At 35.1% G+C, this 14,258-nt stretch overlaps 1 protein-coding gene across 11 annotated transcripts in view; it reads right to left on the bottom strand.

Annotated features, from left to right (window-relative positions):
* LOC137238458 (sodium-coupled monocarboxylate transporter 1) overlaps window positions 1-14,258 on the bottom strand; it is a 243,016-nt gene that overhangs the window by 121,905 nt on the left and 106,853 nt on the right. For all 11 annotated transcript variants that reach the window (XM_067763479.1, XM_067763476.1, XM_067763478.1 and 8 more), the window contains one exon: window positions 497-824. The gene's annotated coding sequence lies outside the window, so the exon portion shown is untranslated. The remainder of the gene's footprint in view (window positions 1-496; window positions 825-14,258) is intronic.

Genomic DNA, 14,258 nt, shown 5'->3' with positions numbered 1-14,258 from the left:
TGAGCAAATAATAATAAAATGACAGCAGATGTGTTTAGTTAATTTTCAACGAAATATTCAAAGTGAAGGACCCACATCACTTATCAGCCTCCTTCTACGTCTATCTTAACTATTTATTTGCTACCTCAAACGGCCTTTATTGTTCGTTCAGATAATACCAGCTGAAATAACGTCGGATGTGAGTTCATTCTAATTACTGAGTTATTATTTATTTGGTAGCCACTGTTCTTTTTTCATCACAAAGTTGTATGAGGCTGGTTTTCTTTTTACAGCAATTATGTTACCAAATTAATTTAAAGCTTTCATATGTCACCTGTATTCTAGAAAATTATAAAAGGAAAAATGGCCTACAAGGGTTTTATATACTCAAGCAAACTGATAATGCATGTCAAATAATTTGATTGTTATGACATCATTTCGGATGCATGAGGGTTTAATATATCCATTGTATCATATAGTATTTATGTAAGTAAGATATAAACATATTTGTACTCACCTTTTGTTACGTAATATTATTTGTTGTTTATAATAAAATGATGAACGCTTGCTTATTGACGTAATTGACGTTTGCTAAGCGCATCTGCATCTGTATTTGTGTGTGTGTGTTTATGCAAATATAATTATTTGAATATTGCAGTTCTTATTACATTTTTTTTTTGAGTATTTTTGTTGGTATATTGTATTATAATTTTCTAACGTGTCGCTTCAAAACAAATTTAATTAACTAAACTCTGGAATATTTCTGGCATACAAATTGTGAATTAATCCTCATATAGCCATTATCATCACTTAATTAGTTTAAATAGTTTGCCCGGTTGTGGAAACTGCAATTAAGAAAAAGCAAAAAAAATATTGCTGACATTTTTTTGTAATAAAAGTATTATGGAGAAGAAACAAATATGTACATATTATAGTGAAAATTTTCCAGAAGTTATTATCAATTTATTAAGCGAATATCATTATAATTACTCATCGGGGTTTTCTTGCGGCTTTGTATGGGGAACAAATCAATAATCGCACTGCTTTGAGGATCAATAATTATGAATGAAATCAATGAGTCTTACTATATAAGCACTGCTACCCTTATAATGGGGGTGAAAGTGTATTGCTGGAAATTAGAATTCTGGAAATAGCATTAGATAAATTTTACAGCAGGCACTAACAGATGAATGCATTTCAATACGACACGATATCATATCCCAACAGCTTTAATTTCGTATCATAGAGTTTATTTGGTATTAAATATTAGAAAAAAGTAAGCCTTATTTGTTTCCAACTTTCGGTAAGGTTTCGGGGAATAGGTGGCGAAGGATGTTCTTCTCGATGAGTTTTCACTTAATGTGTATTCATGTTAAAACACATGATAAAATACATGAAGCTAAGTTATTAGGCTCGAGGCTGCAACACGAAGGCACCTCTTTTTCGCCGCTGTAAGAAAGCGGATGAGTATTGGTATGACTCAGTGCTCACTCAATACAAAACTGACTTGGTAGTTTACTCCACTCGCTTTTCTGTTAGTTATAAATATAGGTGGTACTTATAAATAAAATAAACAATTCTTTGCAGTCTCATCCCTTCCGACGGTTAATATTTTGGCCACAACGTTGAAGTAATAATATATGCAGCCTTAATAGGCAGTTAGGCAGTTTATTTCTAAAAAATTTGTTACCTGGGTACCTAGAGGTATCCATCTCCCAAAGATATTAAAAAAATATTAAATCTTTTGGCGAATCGGTCATGACAACCAAGATAACCGTATTTGCCCTTTGTTTACTAGTATGGAAAGAATTTAATAATTGCTTTCAGCGCATTTGTATACCAATTTTAATAAAAACAAGTAAGAAAGGCTAAGTTCGGGTGTAACCGAAAATTACATACTCAGTTGAGAGCTATGGAGACAAAATAAGGGAAAATCACCATGTAGGGAAATGAACCTTGGTCAACCCTGGAATGTGTTTGTATGACATGTATATCAAATGGAAGGTATTAAAGAGTATTTTAAGAGGGCCATAGTTCTATGGGTGAACGCCTTTTCGAGATATCGCCATAAAGGTGGACCAGGGGTGACTCTAGAATTTGTTTGTACGATATGAGTATCAAACGAAAGGTGTTAATTAGTATTTTAAAAGGGAGTGGGCCTTAGTTCTATAGGTGGACGCCTTTTCGGGATATCGTTATAAAGGTGGTCCAGGGTTGACTCTAGAATGCGTTTGTACAATATGGGTATCAAACGAAAGACGGTAATGAGTATTTTAAAAGGGAGTTGGCCCTAGTTCTATAGGTGGACGCCTTTTCGAGATATCGCCATAAAGGTGGACCAGGGGTGACTCTATAATGTGTTTGTACGATATGGGTATTAAATTAAAGGTATTAATGAGGGTTTCAAAAGGGAGTGGTGGTAGTTGAATATGTGACGCAAAATATAACTTTAGAAAAAAACTTTGTAAAATGGGTGTGACACCTATCATATTAAGTAGAAGAAAATGAAAAAGTTCTGCAGGGCGAAATCGAAAGCCCTTGGAATCTTGGCAGGAATACTGTTCGGGGTATTACATATATAAATAAATTAGCGGTAGCCGACAGATGATGGTCTGAGTCACCCTGGTCCACATTTTGGTCGATATCTCGAAAACGCTTTCACATATACAACTACCACCACTCCCTTTTAAAATTCTTATTAATACCTTTAATTTGACACCCATATTGTACAAACACATTACGGAGTCACCCCTGGTCCATCTTTATGGCGATATCTCGAAAAGGCGTCCACCTATAGAACTAAGGCCCACGCCCTTTTAAAATACTCATTAACACCTTTCATTTGATACCCATATTGTACAAACGCATTCTAGAGTCAACCCTGGTCCACGATTATGGCGATATCCCGAAAAGGCGTCCACCCATAGAACTAAGGCCCACTCCCTTTTAAAACACTCATTAACACCTTTCATTTGATACCCATATCGTACAAACGCATTCTAGAGTCACCCCTGTTCCACGTTTATGGCGATATCCCGAAAAGGCGTCCACCCATAGAACTAAGGCCCACTCCCTTTTAAAACACTTATTAACACCTTTCGTTTGATACTCATATTGTACAAACGCATTCTAGAGTCAACTGTGGTCCACTTTTATGGCGATATCTCGAAAACGCGTCCACCTATAGAACTAAGGCCCACTCCCTTTTAAAATACTCATTAACACCTTTCATTTGATACCCATATAGTACAAAAAAATTCTAGAGTCACCCCTGGTCCACCTTTATGGCGATATCTCGAAAAGGCGTCCACGTATAGAACTAAGGCCCATGCCCTCTTAAAATACTCATTAACACCTTTCATTTGATACTCATATCGTACAAACAAATTCTACAGTCAGGCCTGGACCACCTTTATGGCGATATCCCTAAATGGCGTCCATCTGTAGAACTATGGCCCACTTCCTCTTAAAATACTCTTTAATACCTTCCATTTGATACACATGTCATACAAACACATTCCAGGGTTACCCTAGGTTCATTTTGCTAAATGGTCATTTTCCCTTATTTTGTCTCCACAGCTCTCAACTGAGTATGTAATGTTCGGTTACACCCGAACTTAGCCTTCCTTACTTGTTGTTTATATTTTACATTTATTTTTACACTAACATTTTTATACTCAGTTGAGCAGAGCTCACAGAGTATATTAAGTTTGATTGGATAACGGTTGGTTGTACAGGTATAAAGGAATCGAGATAGATATAGACTTCCATATATCAAAATCATCAGTATCGAAAAAAAATTTGATTGAGCCATGTCCGTCCGTCAGTCCGTCCCTCTGTCCGTTAACACGATAACTTGAGTAAATTTTGAGGTATCTTGATGAAATTTGGTATGTAGGTTCCTGAGTACTCATCTCAGATCGCTATTTAAAATGAACGATATCGGACAATAACGACGCCCACTTTTTCGATATTGAAAATTTCGAAAAATTGAAAAAGTGCGATAATTCATTACCAAATACGGATTAAGCGATGAAGCTTGGTAGGTGAGTTGAACTTATGACGCAGAATAGAAAATTAGTAAAATTTTGGGCAATGGGCGTGGCATCGCCCACTTTTAATAGGAGGTAATTTACAAGTTTTGCAAGCTGTAATTTGGCAGTCGTTGAAGATATCATGATGAAATTTGGCAGGAACGTTACTCTTATTACTATATGTCTGCTTAATAAAAATTAGCAAAATCGGAGAACGCCCACGCCCACTTTTTAAAAAAAAATTTTTTTAATTCAAATTTTAAAAGAAAAGTTAATATCTTTACAGTATATAAGTAAATTATGTCAACATTCAACTTCAGTAATGATATGGTGCAACAAAATACAAAAATAAAAGAAAATTTCAAAATGGGCGTTGCTCCGCCCTTTTTCATTTAATTTGTCTAGGATACTTTTAACGCCATAAGTCGAACAAAAATTTACCAATCCGTGTGAAATTTGGTACAGGCTTAGATTCTAGGACGATAACTGTTTTCTGTGAAAAAGGGCGAAATCGGTTGAAGCCTTCCAAAGACTTTACTCGACTCTGCGCCACGTATGCTTGTCCCTCCTCCAACTCCAAAATATTTTGATGTCACTTCTACTGGATTGTATGCAATATTTGTTCCAAATATGAGCCAAATCGGGCATCATAGGTCGCTTTCTATTCATGTATGTATTATGTGTTCCAAATATGGACCAAATCAAATCGGACCACAAATACGATTTTTGTGAATATCTCGATCCTTGCGCCACCTAGCGGCTATTTTTTTCATAAGTCGCTTTTTATTCTTGCATGTATTATGTGTTCCAAATATGAGCCAAATCGGACCACAAATACGATTTTTGTGAATATCTCGATCCATGCGCCTCCTAGCGGCGATTCTATTCTTGCATGTATTATGTGTTCCAAATATGAGCCAAATCGGACCACAAATGCGAATTTTGCGAATATCTCGATCCTTGCGCCACCTAGCGGCGATTTTTTTCTTATTATTGCATTGTCATCGGGTTCTGAACTCTATTCCAAGTTTCAAGCTTGTAGCTTATCGGGAAGTTACTTAAATTTCAATTACAAGATTCGTTCACAACGGCCGGCCTGTCAACTCAAGCTAAATAAAACCGTTTAAAAAAGAGATGAAACGTGGTAATTGGATTGGTTTATTGACGCAAAATATAACTTAAAAAAAACTTTTTAAAATGGGTGTGACACCTACCATATTAAGTAGAAGAAAATGAAAAAGTTTTGCAGGGCGAAATCAAAAGCCCTTGGAATCTTGGAAGGAATACTCTTCGTGGTATTACATATATAAATAAATTAGCGGTACCCGACAGATGATGTTCTGGATCACCCTGGTCCACATTTTGGTCGATATCTCGAAAACGCCTTCACATATACAACTACCACCACTCCCTTTTAAAATACTCATTAACAACATTCATTCCATACCCATATCGTACAAACAAATTCTAGAGTCACCCCTGGTCCACCTTTATGGCGATATCTCGAAAAGGTGTCCACCTATAGAACTAAGGCACACTCCCTTTTAAAATACCCATTAGCACCTTTCTTTTGATACCCATATCGTAGAAACAAATTCTAGAGTCACCCCTGGTCCACCTTTATGGCGATATCTCGAAAAGGCGTCCACCCATAGAACTAAGGTCCACTCCCTTTTAAAATACCTTTCGTTTGATACCCATATTGTACAAACGCATTCTAGAATCACCCCTGGTCCACATTTATGGCGATATCTCGAAAAGGCGTCCACCCATAGAACTAAGGGCCACTCCCTTTTAAAATACCCATTAACACCTTTCTTTTGATACCCATATCGTACAAACAAATTCTAGAGTCACCCCTGGCTCACCTTTATGGAGATATCTCGAAAAGGTTTCCACCTATAGAACTACGGCCCACTCCCTCTTAAAATACTCTTCAATACCTTCCATTTGATACACATGACATACAAACATATTCCAGGGTTACGCTAGGTTCATTTTCCTACATTGTGATTTTCCCTTATTTTGTCTCCATAGCTCTGAACTGAGTATGTAATGTTCGGTTACACCCGAATGTAGCCTTCCTTACTTGTTTGTTTTAAAGTACCTAACTAAATTTCGTTGCTTCAATCAGTGTGCACTTATGTGACAAATTTGAAACTCTTAAAAGGCGCATATTTTCTTCTTTTACAGGTCATTGCTTGTCAATATTAAAGAGTTTGTAGGCTGTTATTATTCCTAATAATAAATGTACTATTTTGAATCTAAATACATATATCAAAATTATCTTGATGGCTTCGTACTTAAAAATGTAATGCTGTCGAGAAAAAAGTATGCTTATGATGCTCTAAGTTCAGATATTAACGCCACTTTACAACTTCTTAATTACTGTTACAGAAACTGATTCCAATTAGATGGTCCTACCATATATACGCAAATAATAAATTTTGGTTCGATCTCGAAAATTCGTTTAGGGTCCAAAATATAAACACTTATACACTTATACATATATTGCACTTAAAATATTTGCACCATTCACTTTTAAATTTTACGCTCTTGATAAATATTCCCACTGGTTTCTGAGTCGCCATTATTGATAACAGGCTTTTGAAAGACTTACATACTTATGTGTATGAAGGCATGTACTGTTGTTTCAAAAATATGCAGATAAGCTCGCACTGACCAATCACTATGTTTAAATGAATTGCATTTTTTATCTATTTTTTGCACTGAATTTCTGATAAAAGTTTTTGTTAATTGTAGAGATTTTTTCTTTAACAAAAGTGTATTGAAATATCTGAATTTTTTATCGCTGAAAAATACTGAATTTCGGAGAAAAAAAACTGTCCACATATAATTCATTCAAATGTAAAGTTAATTGGTTGAAGGTATATTTTTTAGCATTTATGTCTTCTTGTTTAGTGAGATCCAAATTTTGTCCAATTTAAAGTAAAAAACGCAGCCGTAAATTTAAAAACTTGAAACTAGTAAAAAAAAAAAGTTTGGGAAATCTTCAAAACCGAGGAATGATTTAAAAAATCAACCACATACCAACACATACATATATCGTGACATACACTTCCAATGGCAGCCTTGCGAAAATATAACTTTGGTCATTAACATGCGAGGCTTTAATTTTAATCTACGCATGTTTATAACCTTAAGCTTGATTTATTTTCGCAAAAGTTTGTTTTTTTCTTTAGTTGCACTTTCCTCCATATTCCCCGAAAAATTAAGTTTTATTGCTATAAAATATTTCGTGATTGTGCAGATTTATCTCACAAAGTGCATATGCGCAAATAAATAGAATAACTGTAATAAACAATTAGTGCATACACATACTTACACTCATCCATACATATGTATGTAGCAATTACATATAATTGTGTAAATATTGTCAATAAACTGACATTCTAATTGGACGAGCAATGTTGAACTATCGAAATAATAAATAAACAAATGAATATTCATGTAAGTTCAGATTGAAAAGTATGAATATCAAAATTGCAGGATGCCAAAATAGAAAATAATTTTCAATTAAACACATACGCAATAGATGTGCGTGTAGCACATATGTATGTACATACATGTGGGTATTATCATACAAGGTGGTGCAAAATTAAACATAATAGTTATTTTTTTTTTTTCAATAATATTTTGAATTTATAAATAAGTTTGTTTCAGCAAAGCGATAAGACCGGTGAAAACGCTTATTTTAAATATATGTCTACATCGTTTTAATTTAATTATTTTTTGGAACTAACTATTACTTAATTTCACTTTCTTGCATGTATGTCGCGGAAAATTTCCCAGTTAATATTTAAATTACTTCCCGGTGAGCTAGAAACTTGAAAACTCCAGTATATGTAGAAAAGCACTCGTTGGCCCGTTCGCCCAAGGTTTACCCATCATTTTTTCTTTATCCCCTTCATGAAAAAAAAACTTTAACATTTCAAAATTATGGTACACGTCATATAACAGACAATTAACTTCTCTATTAGCTCTAAATTTCCACTTATTCTTCATTTACGAAACGGGTATTTCTATTTCAAGACGACCAGTCGGCCAACGATATGATTTGAGATTTCGTTGAGACCGAAATATGTTTTTCATTGGCCGAATTAATCGACATTTTCGATTAGGAGAAAATATCGAAACTATTCTCTTGAACAAATGATTTCGTTTTTCAAATGGCAGAATTTTGCTAAAAAAAAATAGATTTTGACAGTTAAATAGCAACAATTTTTCAAAAAGAAAGTGTGTACGAATCTCATATAAGAAGAATCTATTGTGTCAAAAGTAGTAAACAAAAAATCATTATCCTATTGTGGTGCAACTCATAGTTATGTAGTAAATATTCCTTTCATGAAAATGAAATAGTATATTAAGTTAGTCATTTCATTTCATTTCTTTATTGAGTCAATGGTAACATACCTTACTGACTAGATTACAGGTGTACTTAGAACTAAATTATTAATTTAAGTATGACTTAATGTTATAGATAGTAAGACTCAATGCATCCTTGAAGAGAGACCTAGACATGGCAAAGTCAAGATCTAGACTCCTACATAGGTGATTGAATTCTACAAATCCTCTTAGAAGAGGAGCAAAGCTGAAGTAATTAGAACGCAGCACTTCAATACGGAATGTATTGTGAAAGCGGAGGGCTCTGTTAGGGACATTGAAAGTTACCTGACCCAGAAGTTCGGAACAATCAATAGCACCAGATATTATATCAAAAATAAACATTAAGCCTTGAACAGAACGCCTGACTTCAAGTGGCAAGACATTTATAAGCATGCATCTCGCATTGTAGGGTGGCATGGGATTATCAAAGTGTAGAGGTTGAAGAGCAAACCGCATGAATTTCCGCTGAACTCGTTCAATTCTTAAAGAGTGTGAAGAGTATATCGGATTCCAAATGACTGAGGCATATTCTAACTTTGAACGTACTAAGGAAATATACAAAATCTTTCTGGTATACGGTTCTTTGAAATCCTTCGCATATCGTCGTAGGAAAGCTAAGTTGGCATAAGCTTTTAGTATAAGAAAGTTAACATGATTAGCAAAGGTAAAAGATGAATCAGAAATTACGCCAAGATCACGAAACTCATCAACTGAGGCAAGCGTTACGTTTGAGATCGAATACACGGACGAAAGGATATTCATTGACTTAGTAAACGTTATGTGACAGCATTTACTAATGTTGAGTCGCAGGTTATTTTGCGAGGCCCAATCGTTGATAGCATTCAGATCTTCCTGCAGACGCAAAGCATCAGAAATACTGGTGATCTTATGGAGGAGTTTTAAATCGTCTGCATAAAGTAAATAATTAGAATATTTTAGGCAAGAGTCAACATCATTAATAAAAATTATGAATAAAATAGGACCAAGGATGCTACCTTGTGGTACACCGGAAGTTGCTAAGAATTTGTAGGACTTAGTTTTCTCGATTTCAACAAAATATATCCTATTTTCTAGGTAAGACTTCAGCCACAACAGAAAACTTGAATGAAAGCCCATGTTTTCAAGTTTCCACAAAAGTAGTTTATGCGAAAATGTGTCAAAGGCCTTGGAAAAATCTGTATATATGGTGTCAACTTGACATCCATCCTTGAACGCTAAGACACAAAACTGGGAAAAAACCGCTAGATTTGTGACAGTCGAACTCCCTGCAATAAAACCATGCTGACATGGATCGATTATTTTATTGATAGCGAATGATAACTTGTCCTTAACTACCTTTTCAAAAAGTTTGGAACAGGTCGACAATTTAGATATTGGCCTATAATTCTTTACATCATATTTATTGCCTGACTTCAAGATTGGGGTGATCGACGCCAGCTTCCAGCGATCAATAAAAACTCCGGTCGAAAGAGAAGTATTGAAAATATGGCGCAATGGAACACAAAGGGAACTACTACACTTTTTAAATAAAGAACAGGACAAACCATCTATATCGTTTTTCAGTGAGGACTGTAAGGAGGAGATACCCTTAATAATGTCCATTTCAGATACAAACAGGGACCCAAAATTTAAAGGATTTGGTGTATCAAAGGAATACCTGTTGTTAGTATCATCCGCATCAACAAGAAATGCGGATTTGAAAAAATCAGCAAAAAGGTTTACTGTAACAGCCAGGCTCTCTGAACTGGTATCGTTAAATTTCACAGAGGTTGGGATATTGGTACAACCTTTCTTAGACCGAACATAGTTCCAAAAAGATTTAGGATTTGCTTTTAACTCATCCTCAAATCGGAAAATGTATTTACTGTATAAGAACTTATCCAGAACATTGAACTGAGTCATATAATAGGTATACTGATCTTTAAAAGAAATGTCGAGAGTCGCTTTATATAATTTATGGTACTTATTTCTTTGATTTTTCGGTTTTTTTAACCTAGTAGTGTACCAGGGTAGCTTGTGAACTTTAACCGGAAGTAAAGCGAGATTCGTACTGAAGATGTCTGACAACACAAGCAAGAAGGCATCGAAGCATTCAGCAGGGTTTTTAGCAAAGAAAATAGAGTTCCAATCAGTTTCAGATATGAGTGAGTTAAGAGTATCATAATTTGCATCCTTGAAATTAAAGGAGCGGACAGTATTATTAATGTTGTTATTCGGCACCAGGTCGAAGAATTCTATAGATAACGATAATGGTACATGATGCATATCAGACTTATAAATAGGAAACGTACATTCGGTCAAGTGGGTAATTAGATTCTCATCAACAAAAATAAGGTCCAAGATATTATTTAACTGGTTAACGAAGTGGTTAATCTGAATTAAGTTAGCCCCAAAAAGGGTGTCCAAGAAATTGATCTCATGAGGATGATTGATATTAGTAGGCGTTAGGACGTTATCATTAATAATTTTGGACCATACAACCTTATTTAGATTGAAATCACCCAAAACGCAGAAATGACTACCAATATTGATTTCGTAAAGGTCAAATATGTTATTGACATGAGCACAGTACAGCGAATCTGAGCTGCAAGGCGGAATGTAAGAGACACAAATAAATAACTTGCCAGACGACCCCATAATACAAACACAGAGCTGATCCAAAAGCGAGTCACTATTAGAGAGCGGAAAAAGGGAAGAGAGAAGGCGACGTCTTACAGCAATTAATACTCCACCACCTCTAAGACGTCCCGTTTTGATGGGATCTCTATCCTTACGATAGGTGTGGAACAACCTTTGATCAAAAAATTCTGAGTCTGAAAAGTCATCATTGAGCCAAGTCTCGACAATAACGTAGACATCATAATCACACCGTGAAGTGGCTAAAAATACTTCTTTAGACTTCGTTCTCAATCCCGATATATTTTGATAATAAATGGTTATACTTTTATTAACTATGCGATTGTCACACTTAGTTAAGGCTTGGCAGTTGAGCCCTTTGCTTTTTGAAAAAAAACGAAAAGGTTTAATTTTGACATCTGATGGCCATAACGAGGAGTCCAGCAGCTTATTATATATAGAAGCCGAAACTCCAAGTTTGAAATTACATCTAGATAACAATTTGGGATCAGCGTCTTTCTTAACCAATTTGAAACAATGAATTAATGAGGGTGAAATGTTTGGATTTTTCGAGACGTAGTCAACAATATGACTTGCGTTTACGATTAGTTTAAACGACGACAAATGCAACCATTTCAGACGAACAGCTAAATTAAGGTTAGCATTAGAGTTACTACCTACCACAATAGTGGGCGATTTGCTAAGAATATTTTTATTATTATCACTAGATTTTGTAGCGACTGATATCTGATGGCCAGACACATTTGAGTTACTTCCTATTATAATAGTAGGCCATCTACTACGAATATTTGTATTATTGTCACTAGATTTTGTAGCGACTGATACCTGATGGCCAGAACGTGCAATATCGGAATACATAGGTATGTTAGTAACAGGTGTAGCAGAGTTGTTGCTAGCTATACTAGTTGATTCAGCAGCAGCATTCCCAGACGTCGGCAGCAGGCTCGAGTCCGCGTTCGGAACGTTAATGGAATTCGTTTTTGTTGAAAAAAGTGATTTCGATGCATCATTACATGAACTAAATGTAGACAAATCCAAAGTAGCACACTGAATAGATGATGCAGTCGGGCTTTTATTCCCAATATCATCTGTTGGCGTTATAGTTATTGGAGCCGTGTCTTCTATGGAACTAGGTTTGCTTGATGACATTTCTTCATTAAGAGGGGCTGCCTGTTTTATTATTTCAGCTGGATCAATTTGCGAGTTAGCTTTAAGAGTTCCGCTGGATTGCTCAGTATTTGCTTTGGCAGCCAAAAACTTGCCATTAATATTGTCATTGTTTTTACTTAATAGATGCTTTGTTTTTGCAGACTTTTTTTGTTTATTACTGTCCACAGCATTTGCTAGAGTTGATTTGAGTTCATTAGTAAAGGCAGCAACAACACTGTGCAGATCTTTCAGTTCAGCACTCAGCATAGAAATTGCATCATTCTTATCATCAATAGTTGAGTGTAGTGAACGAATTTCGGATGATAAAGAATCACACTTTTGTGAAATTTGAGAGTTCTCGTATTTGAGAGCATCAACTGCTGAGAGTATACGGCTGTTTTCACTGCGTAGATCGGCAATGCCTTTAATGATGTCGCTTAGATTATCATTGCACTCCATATTATCGGCAAGGGTAGCGGGGGGAGCCATTGGTGGCGGAGTTCGAATAGACGTGCGACGCACAACCGAACATACTTTAGAAAAGAACGATTTTTTTGATGCGGTGAGAAAATCAAGATCGTCCACTGACAAGTTGACACACTTCAGATGATAGAGGTCATTGCACTTAGCACACAACACATTCGGTTGGCCTCTCTCAACCCTACGCCCACACTCACACGGCATTAAGTATAAATTGTATTAACAATTTGGCAAAGTTATTATTATATTATATTCATTTGGACATTTAAAAACTTTGGTTATAAAATCCAAGGAGAGTCACTGTTTTAATATAGTAACAGTCACAAACTATTAAACTTGTAAGAATAGCAAGAAAAAGACACACAACCACGGATCGAAGAATAACACGTCCGTTTCGTACGACTTCTGTATATGTATAAGCTTCAAATTTTACCAAATGATTACGTATGCGGCATATATTGTTGGCTGAACAAATCGTTTAAATCGGTCATATATATAGCACATATCCCATACAACCTATTGTTGAAGTATGAAGCTTTTCGTAATTTCTGTCTCCTATAAGAAGATAATATTTGGCTCTCAAAAGTGAGTCCTTCGGGTGTAAATTGACAAAAGAGGTTACCGATTCTGTACGGATGAGGTTTAAGATCTGCTTTTAAGCAGATTTTTGAGAAACGGTTAAGTGTTGCATGCTTCGTACGATCTTTTGTTTTAGGGGTAGTTTTCTATAAACTGTTCTTCGAATTGTTGTACGGGCGACCCTCTTAGTACTCATTACCTAAAGTAAATATCGGTATAAAATTAAAAAAAAAAAAAAAAAATAGAGAAGAGGCAAACTTTCTTTACTTAAAAAATTTTTAAATTGTAAAATTTATTAGTGTTTCCTTAGCTTAGCTTTAAATCGAAAATTTTTTTTCAAATGTGTTAAAATTATTTTCAAACTAACACTAAAGAACTGTTCATAAAGAGAAAATCATATGCAATCACACTTTGTTGAACAGACTTTAATCAAAACCATTGTGAATTCATACAAGTGAAAAATCTTTCTATTCCTCCATTCCCATACCTACTTGTCAAATAATAGCTGACAGGGAGTACGGCTGTCGTAAATGGCTAGAGGTTGGAAGAAAGGTTTGTTTTTTGCTCGCGGGTAAATAAATTGAGGCGCCATGAACTGCCCGTTTGTATTTCAAACCAACTTTTCTTTTAAATGTGTTTACAGAAAATCGGACTTCGTATTATTATTAATTTTTAGTTAATAGAGAAAATATATAATAAGCTAAGGAAATATTAAAATATATTTAAATAATGCAATATACCAGTCGTCTAACCAAATTTCTGACAAACACTATTGAGCAAATGGTTTACGTAATCAATCAGCGATTTAACAGGATGCCCAGGCTATTTACAATTGTGAACGTTTTTTTCAAACATTCGCCACTTGTATGAATTCACAACGATCAAAGCTGAACAAACTGTAAGCAAACATTTGTTTTTTTTTTTTGGAGGTGAAGTGGACCGTTTGAACTTTCATGTCATGAAATTTCTCTTGAATCAAAGTTATGATATTTA

The sequence above is a fragment of the Eurosta solidaginis genome, chromosome 1, assembly GCF_040869045.1.
Source record: "Eurosta solidaginis isolate ZX-2024a chromosome 1, ASM4086904v1, whole genome shotgun sequence".
Taxonomy (NCBI): Eukaryota; Metazoa; Arthropoda; class Insecta; order Diptera; family Tephritidae; genus Eurosta; species Eurosta solidaginis.
The sequence above is the reverse complement of the archived record's forward strand: the minus strand, read 5'-3'. Positions and strand labels throughout refer to the sequence as shown.